We start from the raw sequence: 14,253 nt of genomic DNA, 5'->3' as shown, positions 1-14,253 counted from the left end.
CTCAAAGAGTGTGTGTTCTGGTAAATGAGACCTTCTACACCCAGCCTTGGAGGCCCTTCCACCCCTTCCACCACCTTCCATCAGTCAGCGTGACCACAGAGCTGCCGCAAGCCCCAGGAAGAGAGGCCTCACCTTCTGGGGGAAGAACGTCGAAGCATTTGAGGCCGCAGGTCCCACCTAAATGGAGAATCTCCCTCAGTATGGAAGACAAGGCAGGTGCACAGGTGGGAAAAAAATGAGAAAGTTTCGTGCCCAGAGAAGGCAAATGGAGATTTTTCTTTTACTTTAAAAAAAATTTTTTTTTAATGTTTATTTATTTTTGAGAGAGAGAGAGAGAGAGAGAGACAGAGTGCAAGCAGGGGAGGGGCAGAGAGAGAGGGGGACACAGAATCCGAAGCAGGTGCCAGGCTCTGAGCTGTGAGCACAGAGCCCGACGTGGGCCCCAAGCTCACAAACTGCGAGATCATGACCTGAGCGGAAGTCAGGTGCTTAACTGACTGAGCCACCCAGGCACCCCTGGAGATAAAAAAAAAAAAAAAAAAAGATTAACCTCCGGGGCACCAACCATGAGTTCTGAGCTTCTCTGTTTCTTCCACTCCTGGGGAGAGAAGCAGGGGCAGGGGGGGGCGTGGAGGAGGTGGCTCCAGGTGAGTCAGGTGACAGAGCCACCTCTGGGGCTTCCCCCGGGGTCTGGGTACAGGTGCTTACCTTGACCTCTGAGCACAAGCTCAGACCTCCAAGCACATCAACCTGACAACTGTAAGCATTTTCATTCAAGACTTCCTACAGAAGTCTGGTCCCTAGAGGTCAACATTTCCCATGTGTACTCTGATTCAGGGACAGGATCCTCTTAGGGCCTCTCCCGGGGGCGGGGTTGAAAAGCAGACTCCATGCACTACCCCAGTCAGCCGGCTTTAGTTCCGATGCCCCTCCCCCGTCCCTGAGGATTGGACTTGGCTGGAGAAGGGTATCTGTGCTCAAAGTCCCACACCTGACCTATGGCCCTGGAGGAAGCTTATGTGTTTGACCTTGTATCTGAAGCACCATGGAGCTTTGCAGTTTCTACTCTGCATGCCTGTGGAGTGCATCATCGGCTGACTTCACCTCCGTGAACACCACTTCACATGCATTAGAGATGAATTTTATCATCTGTGCGGGATCAGGGCTGCTAAAGAACTAAAGAAGAAAACACTGAAGCTATTTTGGGTAGCATCTTTTGTTTTGGTTTGGTTTGATTTGGGTTTTTTGACTCAAATAATTTTTTAGCTCCCTAAGATTTACCAGCTTCGTTTGGCTGTCTGGTCGGAGGCGTTTGCCATTGGAAAAGCATTTTACTGTTAGAAGGTTGGGTCCAAGAATGTCCTCGATGAGAGCAGCATGACTTAGGATGGAGTCTTTGCTTATTACTCACCCTCGCAACTCGAATCTCCCAGGAGAGGCATCTGACTTGGGGCTGGACAATATCCTAGGAAGACGATTCTGGGCTGTGCTCAAGCTGCTTTCAGGACTCAGGAGGCCCTTATCAGCTTCTGGAGCTTTAAATAAAGGCCCACTGGGCTTGAGGCTTGAAGTGTCATGAAGAAAGGCCTTCCACTGTTATCCTAAAGAGAGTTCATTTATATCTTCAGGGAGATCCAAGCTGAAAGAGGGGCGGGTGATGAAAATTTGAAGGTGAGTGGGGTGAAGGGAGGTAAGGGGAGGCGGAGTAGGGGCTGGGAGGAGACCCCGGGGATGAAGGGTGCCCGGATGGGAAGGCAACTTCTGGGAAAGGCCATCAGCATCAGATAAGATCTTCAAATCCCAGGGTCGATGAGATCCCCATCTTTGCTCCTCAAGCCTGGTTTCCACACAGCTGGAGGTGCAAATTATTTATTGATTGTATTTTTGGCTGCAGCACACAGCCCTGCAGGCACCTTTACAAGCCCTCAGGGTATGATTTACCACCTACAAAAAACCCCCAAGAGCACAGTGCGTTCATGCACACACAAGAAAGCAGCAGGTTCCAAAAGTTAAAAGGAACTAGAAACTACTGGTTCACTAAATGGTGGACTTCTAGATGCTTTTCAGTGCCCGCAGAGAAATTGATATTTCTATCTCGAGCTGGGCTGTGAGTTCCCCAAGAGCAACACCTCTGTATTTCTGCATTGCTGGGACGGCCCTGAGCTATGCCACACCCGGATGGCACAAGTTAGGGCCTCAGTAATGGTTGGGGGTGTGAGTAGAGCCACCTTGGGGTGGGTGGGGGATTCGCCCTGGTAAAGCAGCAGGAAGGCTGAGGAAAGCACGGGGTTTTCATGGACATGGTTTGTCCTGGAGACCGAGGGCTTCAGGGGGACCAGATGCTCCGATGGTCTTAGACTAGGGGCGGAAGATGGGGAAGCGCCCCGCCTGCCAAGGTGTGAGCCACGGCCATCTCGGCGCTGTCCTCACCTCAGCGGCTACATTTAGGTTCCTCAGAGTGAGGGCCCCGGGGAGCTTCGCAATCTCTGGACGGGCTCCCACCACCTGCCGCTCCCAAGGCGGCCTGGATTCCTCCTGAGTTTCTTTGTGTTTGGGTTTTGGCATCTGCCCTTGACAAACGTGGAGCGCCCTAAGCTCTCCTGCTGCGGCTGCTCGTCTCTCTTTCTGGATGTTTCCAACTTGAAAGCTGGAGGGGATTTTTCTTTTAATCACTTCACATTAAAAAAAATATGAATTTAATAACTTCCCAGTTTAACATTTTATTTTCTAAGGCCTCTGAGTACCCCAGTCTGACAGAATGCCTAGAAAAATAAGGTACTTAATAGACCTCGGTTAATTGGCAGCCCATGAGCTTTCTGCTTTCAGACATTCTCATTGTTCTCCAGAGGGGACAGGACATTACTCAGTTCCTCAGAGGACAAGGCCTTCTCCTCTCAGGAGACAACAATTTTGGAAAGGCAGGGGCCTGGTCTGATTCGCTTGTACCTTCTTGTCGTCTAGCTGAGCACCAGGCTCACTGAGGACACCAAGCTTGTTAAATAACAAGGTGCCACCGTCAGCCCTGTGCCACTGGCTCGGGTAGAGGCTGTCTCTGGAGGAGATTCGGATGACATCAGGAGGGCATTGGCAGCCATAAAGACCCTGGGGTGCTTGGCATGGTACAAAGTACACAGGCTTGGGGTTCTGTGGAAGGTTGTTTCCATGGTGGCCATCAAAATCCTGGCCAGTCCTTAGGCCTTGTTGACATGTGACTTTGTCTCTCCTCTCCTCCAAAGGTGGAGTCCAAGGCCCCTCCCCTGGGGTCTGGGATGGCCCCTCGTTCTGCTCTGACCAACAGAAGTTGAAGAAGCGATGTGTTTTCACATTCAAAGCTCGTGAGGCTTTAGTCTACCTTTGGTTTCCATTTTTGCTCTCTTGGAGCCCTGAGGTGCCACAGAAAGTCCCTCTATCCTGTTGGAGAAACCACATGAGGCAGAGAGATCCTGGAGAATGAGGGTCCGTGAGAATGAGAGTCCATGAGAGAAGAGAGACCATTGAGAATGCAGGTCCTTGAGCAGAGAGGGCCAGGCTGAGGGCAGACCTATGAGTGAGGCCATCTTGGATCTCACTCATCACAAACCTGAAGCCACCTGCAGAAGCCATGCAGTGCCCTGGGGGATAGGGACAAGCATTCCAGCCGAGCCCCGCCTGTCTAGCCCAGGGACTGTGGGCAAACAAAACGGTTTTTGTTTTAAGCCACGAAGTTTGGGGCTAGGTTGTCATGCAACAATAGATAACGTATAAACTGACCTAAATTCTAATTTCAGTTCTGCACTTTCTAACTGTGTGACTGTGGGCATATAGTTTTCAGCCCTTCCCCTCATACACAAAATGAAAATAATAATGCCTGCCCAGTAAAACAGCTAGCACATGTGCTCTGGAGCACCTTGCCACCAACACTGCCTCATCTGGGCTTGCCCACAAGCCAGGTACAGGGTTGGTCCTGGGTGGCCGCGAACGCACCACGACGTGTTGTTGCCATCCTCTTCCATCCCACGGGCTCCAGTGAGGCTGTTCCTTTTCTCTCTGCAGATGAGGAACCGCGAAACCCCGGAAGCTGGAGTTTGCAGTTAACAGAAGGTCAAGGCCAGGGTCAGAGTGCAAGGCGCCAGTCACGTTTGAGCTGAAGCTAAGAAGGGGCTTGAGCTCCTGGCAGGCAGCGGAGGCTCGGCCACAGAGCAGGTGTGCAGAACCGGCCCTCCCATTCCCCTCGGCGGGCTCAGTCTCCTGTCTTCAGAGCCCTGAGTCCCCTGTGACCGCTATCCTCGGGCTTGCGTGCTGCGTGGGCGTCTGTTGCCTCCCACCGAGCCAGCCCTGACCGCGTGTGTAAATGTATATAAACTCCAGGCACACAGAGGGTGTTCAGCACATGGTCATGATGTATTAATAATGTTCGAATCTTTAAGGTAGAATCGCGGTTCTCTTTTTTTTAAATCCTGGACGGAGGGAACATCCATCTACTTTTCTATCAAAATCTCTGTGCTGCCTTTTCTTTTTTTCTTTTTAAATGTTTATTTACTTTTAAGAGAGAGAGAGACAGAGTGCAAATGGAGGAGGGGCAGAAAGAGAGAGGGAGACACAGAATCTGAACCTCCAGGTTCTGGCTGTCAGCACAGAGCCCAATGTGGGGCTCGAACTCACTGACCATGAGATTGTGACCTGAGCTGAAGTAGGGCGCTTAACCAACTGAGCCGCCCAGGCGCCCCGTATGTTGCCTTTTCATGAGGTGTGATCCGCATTAACCGGGTGCTCTGAGTCCCAGGGCTGACAGTAAGCTCTTACTAAACTTCACGTGGAGGCACGAGGGGTTTCTCTCTTGAGGCTGCAGCCCAGGGGAGCGAGGGGTGGGGGGAGGGGTGTTGTGGCTGCCCCTGCTGTGGAATAAATCCCCTGCCCCCCGGGGCTCCGCGCTGAGGAAGGGGGAGCGAGGTCCGTGTGTAAGTAGCTCTGGTTCCTGGTGCTTCCTGTGAATAGATCACCCAGAATAGGATTTTCCAGATTTGCAGGCTCAGATGAGATGCTTAATAGGTTGGCTGCAGAGCAAGAATTCTCAACCTCTGGAAAATAAGGAATCATAATCCTTGGATAATATTTTCCTAAGAGCAATAAATTGTGCATCCTCATTTGTGTGAAACCCTCAGCAGCGTGGCCTCGGGCAAATCCCTGAACCTCTGAGCCTCGGCCTTCTTACCTGTGAAATCAGGGGGCAGTTTTCCCTGACTCGCGGAGTCGCTAGAGAATTAAGATCAAGGACACACCTAAAGCACTTGGCAGGTGGCTCACCACTGGCTGCTTCCATTTCTTCTGGGAGCACTGGGGTGGCCTGGGCTCTTTTCTTACTGCTTGTTCCATTTTCTGGACCCAACATTCATGTATATCTTTTCCCTCCTTCAAAATTCAAGTCTGCTTTCATGTTCATCCATGGCCACTGGGTTCAGTGACCTGCCTTCCAGGCAGTGCCCCCTGAAGACTGTTTTCCCCTGCTGCCCGCCCTGGGGGGACTTGGACAGCCCCTCACATTTGGTGCATCTTGGCTTTGAAGTAGAGACCCAGACACCCCTCAGCAGGCACCTTCCTTTGGCTTCTCTCTGGGGGAGAAGATTAGCTTTGCAGAGTCATTAATTTCTTGCCAAAATCTTCTTTTTATGTGTTTCTGGCCAGGGTTAAGGGGAAAAAGGGGGGAATGCTCTGGAAAGGAACTCTTGTGTTCTGTATGAACATGAGCTCATTAGTTCTGTCCTTAATTCAAGTGAGATTTTCAGTAAAGACGTTAGATGAGACATCGAGGTTGGGTGAATCCTATCTCCCAGGCCCTCACCCCTTTCCCAGACCCTGTCGCACATCTGCCTATTGGCTCCACACCAGGTTCTGAATGTGTTTATGCTCTTTACTTTTCCCCCTGTATCATAAGGTGTTCTCAAGAAAGGCTTTGGGAATCCATTTCTACTCAACTATAAACTATCATTACTGATGTTCCAATCATGGGTATTACAATAGGGGAATAAATCTTGAAGTCAGAAGAATAAATCTCTAAGTGTAGAATGTTGATCATCAGTGGCAAATTGATGTTGTTGGACTCAAGAGGGGGTGGGGTGAGGGTGACAGGTCTCACCACTAGAGCCTCTTCTCTTATCACACGCACTGACCACTGGCTCTACCTTCTGGGGAAGCCTGCTCAACTCACCAGCAAACACTGAGAGCCTGCACTGTGTTCAGTGAGCTGAAATATGGTGGGGGGGGGGGGGGGTGAAGTCTGTGACCTTGCCATGTTCCCTTAACCATGTTCCCACCTCTGGGAGCCCCCGTTCCTACCATGCGGTGCTTTCCATTGTCAGGTGCACAGGATGCTGTCCCACGTGCCTGCTTCTCCTTTTCATCTCCTCTCCCCCACGTGTCTGTCTCCACTACGAGCCGGAAACCTCTGCAGGGGGTTATGTCAGGGGCGGAGCTGAGGCAGAACCTGTACCTGTCGGGTCCCATGAGCCTGGCTGGGAAGGGCCTGTGTGTCTCTGTGAATGCCACCCAGCCCCAGCGATCTCTAGCGGGACTTGTGATGTAGGGTTGACTGTTGGCAAGTTGAGGAGACTTATTGCAAATGAGTAGAATCATTAAGGTGTCAGTATCCCGTCTGCGACAGAGGTAAGCAAATGAATGTTCCCTGTCTTTGCTGGTAATTTTTACAGGTTGACCAGTCGTACATTTTTTTCATGTCGATTTAAAGCGTGGTTCTGGATGGGGATGATTCCGTTAATGTTCCTGACTCTTTCACACCTGGATTTGAAAAAAGAAGTTAGAAGAAGACTTAATATCTGAAAAACATTCTGATGGTTCCATAAACCGTCAGAGCGGTTTTGCTCGTGGATGGGGAGTAGGGTGAGCAGACTTCTTGGGGTCCACTTCATACTCCTTGGCTTCCGCTAGGAGGCAAAACTGGGATTACGTGGCAGTAATTTGGCAAAACACACCCTGTCGTTCTCACTTTCATGTTTAAAACGTGGCTTCTCGGTTGTGTAGTGACTAAGGCCCGGTTTGGGGGAGTTTCGTAAATTGTTGGGCTACCTGGGGTAGGAACCCATTCATCACTGAAAACATGGAGGATATCATAGCTACTGGTTTGGGAGAGAACTTTGATAACATTTAACTTACAGTGTTTTCTGCCTTTGCTAAATGTTTGTTAAACAATACGAGCCCTGCGACACCTGAGGGGCTCAGTCAGTTAAGGGTTCTGCTCTTGGTTTTGGCTCAAATCGTGATCTCATGGTTCATGAATTCAAGCCCCACATTTGGCTCTGTGCTGGTAGTGTGGAGCCTGCTTGGGATTCTCTGTCTTTGTCTCTGCCCCTCCCCTACTCTCTCTCTCAAAATAAATGAATAAACTTAAAAAAAAGGAAGACTATTGAGCCCTGCTATCTCAGAGGAAGCAATAGTTTACAAAAGGGAGAATAATCTTGAAAAATTGCACGTGTAATTATAGTTCAGGATCTGAAATTTCCTGATCAAAACAAATCTGTATAATAGTTTAAAAATTACATGCATCTCCAGCTGTACCTAGTGTTCCATTGGTTCTCTCTCTCTTTTTTGTTGTTTGTTTGTTTATTATTTATTATTATTATTTATTTTGAGAGGAGAGCATGAGCAGGGGAGGGGCAGAGAGAGAAGGAGAGAGAGAGAGAGAGAGAGAGAGAGAGAGAGAGAGAGAGAGAATCCCAAGCAGGTTCTGCAGTGTAAGCACGTAGCCTGACATGGGGTTTGATCTCACAAACAATGAGATCATGACCTGAGCTGAAGTCATGAGTCAGATGCATAACTGACTGAGCCCCCCAGGCGCCCCCCAGTGGCTCTCTCTTTTAAAAAACAAAAATTTTTAAAAATATTTATTTATTTTTGAGAGAGACAGAGACAGAGCATGAGCGGGGAAGGGTCAGAGAGAAAGGGAGACAGAATCCAGAACCGGCTCCAGGCTGTGAACTGTCAGCACAGAGCCTGACGCGGGGCTCAAACTCGTGAACCGTGAGATCATGACCTCAGCCGAAGTCAGACGCTTAACCCACTGAGCCCCCCCAGGCGCCCCCCAGTGGCTCTCTTAATGCAGATTCAGGACATCTGCCAAGTCCCCCAAATGAGGCAGGGGGCAGGTCTCCAGGGAGTTCAGGAGCACGTCCACCCAGTGCCACTCGGCCTCACCATTTTCTCCCTCTCTTTCCATCTACCTGTTCAATCCACCTGGCTCTTTGCAGTTCAAAGTCAGCTGCAAACACCAGCGCCCTTTCTCCCTCTGCGCACCGTCAGCTGGAGTTCAATGTCTGTTTACGACTGTCTGTAAGCTGTCAGGCTCGCTGCCCTGGGTGCTGATGTTGTATGGAGTTTTAAGAGAAGGCAGCTCATTTTGGTTTTACCATAGCCTCTCTCCTCAGGACTCAGATGTGAGTCCATGGGACATTGGGCCAGAGACAAAGCAAAGGGAAAGAATCACCTTTTCTCTTCAGCAGCCAAGATACGGTTACTGGACAGGCTTGTCTTCTGTCTCTTCCTCCAGGAAGGATGAGTCCTTTCTCCTGAGGCTCCCTGAGCTCCCAGGAAACTAGACCCTGGCAGCTCCTTCCCCACCTGTCTTTAGGCCTGAGGATTCCCAGAAGCGAGGATTGCTCAAAGCAGCGGCAGAAAATTTAGTGGGGGTTGGAGTAAGAAGTGGCCTGTCACTTAGACGGAAGCCGCATTCATCACAATGACAACCAGACCTAAGATGCGCTGAACGCTCACCACGTGCCAAACCCTGGGCCCAGGGCCTGCAGCGTGTATCTGCGTAACCACCACCGTGTGCTAGCACATTCTGTTATTGTCTCCTTTGCACAGACAGGGCGAGTTGATGACTGTGAGCGTAACGGCTGTGATACAGATACATACAAGTTGGCTAGGGGAAAGATCAGGAAAGATTTTGCTGGCGGAGATTATCCATGAGAAAGCGTATTTTGACATGTAGGTTTTATTGTTATCCGGGAATGGTCAGGCCACGGATAAGGAGACGATTGTCACCAACAAGATAGTTCATTATGCTCATAGTCCCCAAGAGGCTTGCTGTGCTACTGAGGGCCACACAGGGAAACACCGGGGGGCGGCCGGGAGGCAGAGTGGGTGAAGGAATCACAGACAGGAGACTTTATCGCGGTTTCTGTGGGAACGAATGGGTGAGGTAGGGCAAGCAGGCTTAGGATTGGCCAGTTTAAGTAATTCCAGCGGGAAAGAAAGGGGAACACTTTTGCACTGCTGGTGGGAATGCAAACTGGTGCAGCCACTCTGGAAAACGGTATGGAGGTTCCTCCAAAAACAAAAAATAGAGCTACCCTATGACCCAGCAATTGCACTACTAGGTATTTATCCAAAGGATACAAAAATGCTGATTCAAAGGGGCACATGTGCCCCAATGTTTATAGCAGTGCTATCAACAATAGCCAAATTATGGAAAGAGCCGAGGTCCATCGACTGATGAATGGATAAAGAAGATGTGGTATATATATGTGTGTGTATACACACACACACACACACACACACACACACATATATACACATACACACACACACAATGGGATACAACTTGGCGATCAAAAAGAATGAAATCTTGCCATTTGCAAGAACATGGATGGAAGTAGACTGTATTATGCTAAGTGAAATAAGTCAGAGAAAGACAAATATCATATGATTTCACTCATATGTGGAATTTAAGAAAGTAAACAGATGAACGTAATTGAAGGGAAAGAAAAATAAAAACAGAGAGGGAGGCAAACCATAAGAGACTCTTAAATATAGAGAACAAACTGAGGATTGATGGGGGTGGGGAGTGGGGGGATGAGCTAAATGGGTGATGGGCATTGAGGCGGGCACTTGTTGGGCTGAGCACTGGGTATTGTATGTAAGTGATGAATCACTGGGTTCTACTCCTGAAACCAATACTGCATGGTATGTTAACTGGCTTGAATTAAAAAAAAAAAAATAAAGTTAATAAAAAGAAAAGTAAAATAAATAACTCCAGTGGACTCTGGAGTGTCAGAGCTCTCCCTAGCTGTCTGGTACCTGGCCCTGGGGTGATTAGAACAGGGGTACAGTGGCCCTGGAGGTGAGACCTGCCAGAGGACGTGAGGTGAGGGTAGGTTCTGGACTGGTTAGTTTGCATATGACAGGTGCATTCACAGGCTAGGTGCAGGAATAGACTGTTTCCAGGAATAGGCTGGGAGGAGCAGACTGCGGGGTTGGTACAGTGGGGATGGGGGTTGGGGTGGGGGGCACCTATCAGGTGAACGTGAGTGTCTCATCCCAGTGATGTACCCTCGGCCCCCGCGAGGGGACGCAGGGCGTCCCGTGTGAACTGTCAATCGGCATATTCCCAGCTATTTGGGGAATCCAGACTTGGAGGCCTTGAACAAACGCCAACCTCATGGGACCCAAGTGAGACTGTGAAACTCCCTCGTGCATTCCCCACAGAGCGGCTCTGGCCGCTACTCCAGCCTCTGCCCCACTCACTGCTGCTCTGGCGGAGGGGTGCCGTGTGATGGGAGAAGCTCGAGTGGCCCCCCGGGCTAGGGCCCCGCCCCGCAGCCCTGCATCCCAGCAGCAAGCCACCTGTTGATCCCTCGCTTCTGACACCTTCCTGCTCTCGCCACTGAATGTCAAGGTTTAGGGACAGATGGGGCCCGTTCCCATGTCAGTGATTCCTTTCAACTTAGTGTGTGTGCATGTTTGGGCACGAGGTGGGGGGCGGATCTAGAGCCTAATCAGAAATTATGACTTTTTCTTTCCAGGGAGACACAGCAGAGCTGGCGACGTGGCCAACAACACGAGGGGAGAGCGTGGCTGGGAGGCGGCCCTGAGCCCAAGCGCGGTTCCCATCGAGTCACAGCCTCCCAAGCCGCGAGGGCCATGCTTACGGCTTGCCACTTGGGCCCCAAATGCTGTCTAGTTGCCTTTCTGTCACCTGACTTTGAGTCACTTTTCTGTTCTTTTTTTTTTTTTTTTTAATTTTTTTTCAACCTTTTTATTTATTTTTGGGACTGAGAGAGACAGAGCATGAACGGGGGAGGGGCAGAGAGAGAGGGAGACACAGAATCGGAAACAGGCTCCAGGCTCCGAGCCATCAGCCCAGAGCCTGACGCGGGGCTCGAACCCACGGACCGCCAGATCGTGACCTGGCTGAAGTCGGACGCTTAACCGACTGCGCCACCCAGGCGCCCCACTTTTCTGTTCTTTATCAGCCTTCTCCAGAGTACTGAATGGGCAGATAAAAGAGGGAATGTAAATTGCTCAATCGTGGTATTTTAATTGAGAGGTTTAGGGGAAATATCTAGGTTGTTTATGAAGTTCGATCTTCTGTGTCGTTCACCCCCTCAGAATCGTGAAAGTTTTGCTGGGCTGGGTGATTACAGAACTGAAGAATGTTGAGGGCAGAAAGATACCTGGAGCCCAGCGAACCCAGCTCCTGCATTTGAAAAAGATTTAGGGATCCTCTTGCCACGTTGCATGGCATCCGTCTGTTCCTTGCGCTAGACTGGGATCCACCTGATCACATGTGACGCCTGTTTCCTCGGAGCCTGGCACTGTGCCTGGCACATGGAAGGTATTAAAAAAGTGTTCGTTGAATGAATGAGTGAATGATCGGCCAAGCTCACACAGCTAATCTGCGGCAGAGCTCAAAGCAGAGGTCAGCTCAGTTCATTCCAGACACAACGTTCCATCCCTTATGCACATGGCCTCAGTGATATTTCATTTGATTAAACTTTGAAATTGCTCTGGGGTTAAGGTTTATGGGACCCTATCTCCTACCAGAGGAGCAGAGGTGGTCTTTACGGTCGGGTTTGTGAAACGCCGTGAGCTACTCACACCTTCAGAACAGCTTTGCCCTAATGGAAAGACCTGGGTTTGAGGCTGGCCTGTGCCGTTTCCCAGTAGGTCGCCTTGGGGCAAATCACTTAATCTTGACGAGGCTCAATTTTGGGTCCTGTAAAATGGAAGAGTGGTTCTGACCGTGCCAATCTCACAAGGTCGTCGTGAAGTCCAAGCACGGCCATAAATGTGACAGTCTTTTGTAAGCAGCCGCGCCTGGTCTGCAACGAAGGGTTAGAGTGGCCAGGTACAGGGAGGGGGGCCCAGGACTGAGCTGCCCCCAGCTGCCTCGAAAAAGCTCTCTGGTGCGCAGGTGATAGTTGTGTCGGGTGGTCACCCGGATGTATGTGTATGTGTATTACTTGGGGGAAGTGGAGGGACTGGGAACCCCCAGGTAGCTGGAGAGGTCAGAAAAGGTGAGAGAGAAAGGAAGCTTGCCAGGGTGAGGTTTCCCCGGGTCAATGGAGCACAGGGAGTGGGGGGAGGTGCAACGGGCAAAGCTCGCCCCTCTCATGATGTTGGAGAAGGGAGGGAGCAGGAGAGCCAGGGCCAGTCCTCAAGGCTCCTATATTCCCCTCGTCCTTTGCAGGTAACCGGACACAAGCCGTGTTATCGAAAGCTGGTAAAATACTGCTCATAGGCAAAGAATGAGTGTATCTAGTAAAAAAAACGGGAGTAGGTTTTGGTGACTCAAAAAATTCTATCCAATGTTAAAATAATAGACCAATTTGGTCAATGAGTTAGGAAAAAAAGAAAAAAAAAAAAAAAAGGAATTAAGCAAGCCTGCTGTTTGAATTCAAACAGACCAAACAATGGATCACTGTCTGAACACTGAACTTTTTAACTCGTTCCTTTGTTGGGTTGTTGGCTTGGCGTGGGCCTGAGTGAGGAGAGCTGCTCAGAAATCTCACAGAGGAGTCAACAGCAGAACCGTGGGGCAGATCCTTCAGATAGCTGAGCACGTTGCCTTTGAAAGCGAGGGGTGGGTGCAGGGAGTGCAGACGGGGGTGGGGTGGGGGGAGGGGCAGGAGCATCCTCCCCTTTTAGGGGCTCAGTCCCATCGCTGGTCCTGGCAGGCTGCAGATGTAGGGGAGAAACACCGACTTGTACATTCCGTAGCCATCAACAGGTGATTATCTGAAGTTGGCCATCCCTCAGAGTCAGAGGGTGGGGGAAATTCATTTTAATAAGCTTTCAATGCATTTATTCAGAAAGAGAAGAGAGGTTCACAGCAGAAATGCTCTAATTAAGGCCTCCGCCAATCTGGGTGGGATGAAAGGAAATCTTTAAACCAACAATTGTATATACACACAGTAGTTTTTTTTTTTTTTTTTTTTTTTACCTTTCCGTTGTGAATTTATAGTAATAAATTTCATATTGTTTTGGTAGACGTTTCCCCAACTAGAACCAATATAAAACCTGGCTCTAATAGGAGAGGGTCAATGTCTCTTTGGCAAAAGCATAAAAATACTGAGTTATTGACTACTTTAAGAGAAATAAGGCTTTGTTTTCTACACATTTTTCATGTATGTACTAAATCCTTACTTGAATTTAATAATATTACAACAAGATGAGGAAAGAACTTTTATAATCTCAAAAGTGCCAACTGAACAGATTCTCAGAGATATTTGTAATTAGTGCCTCGCCCCTCAACAACATTAAAACTGTTTGTGTATGTCCCTAAAAATAGATAATTGGCTTTCACCTCTGTTAACACTGTTGATCTGTTTTATTTATTTTTTATTTATTTTTATTTTTTTTAATGTGTATTTATTTTTGGGAGAGAGACAGAGGATGAGCTGAGGAGGCGCAGAGAGAGAAGGAGACACAGAATCTGAAGCAGGCTCCAGGCTCCGAGCTGTCAGCACAGAGTCCAATGCGGGGCTCGAATGCACGGACCAAACTGGGAGATCATGACCTGAGCTGAAGTCGGATGCTTAACTGACTGAGCCACCCAGGCGCCCCACTGTTGATCTGTTTTATAATCAGCACAAAGGAAATTCAGCCTAATGTGTTGGACTGCTGCTAAATGAGTGGCTGTAGTTAATTACGTGTAGGTCTTCCTTTTACAAGTAAGCTTTTTGTGTTTAGTTTTGGCTAAAAATATGTTTTCTGCAAAATTTAAGTCATATGAGAGAGTAATTATAGAAATATATACATGAGAACATTAAGGAGGCAGACAACGGTGACCTCCTCCCTTCCTTACCTGTCCTTTATTTAGCACCCAGTCACTGAGAAGGGAGGGATTCTTCTGTCCCTCGCCACTGTCCATGTCCCTCTTTTCTATCAATAACACCCAGGTTTACTTTGGCGACTGCTGACCATGTCATTAACGTGGCTCAGTTAACTCACTTGAGAAATTAGCCAATTTTTACTTTCTGT

At 49.2% G+C, this 14,253-nt stretch overlaps 1 long non-coding RNA gene across 1 annotated transcript; it reads left to right on the top strand.

Annotated features, from left to right (window-relative positions):
- Positions 1 to 1,472: 1,472 nt before the first annotated feature.
- LOC115513457 lies at positions 1,473 to 10,982 on the top strand. Its single transcript, XR_003968700.2, has 3 exons — positions 1,473 to 1,671; positions 4,033 to 4,182; positions 10,794 to 10,982. It is a non-coding gene; the product is annotated as an uncharacterized LOC115513457 (long non-coding RNA).
- Positions 10,983 to 14,253: the final 3,271 nt, after the last annotated feature.

The sequence above is a fragment of the Lynx canadensis genome, chromosome B2 (assembly GCF_007474595.2).
Source record: "Lynx canadensis isolate LIC74 chromosome B2, mLynCan4.pri.v2, whole genome shotgun sequence".
Taxonomy (NCBI): Eukaryota; Metazoa; Chordata; class Mammalia; order Carnivora; family Felidae; genus Lynx; species Lynx canadensis.
This window is presented reverse-complemented; position numbering and strand designations above follow the sequence as displayed.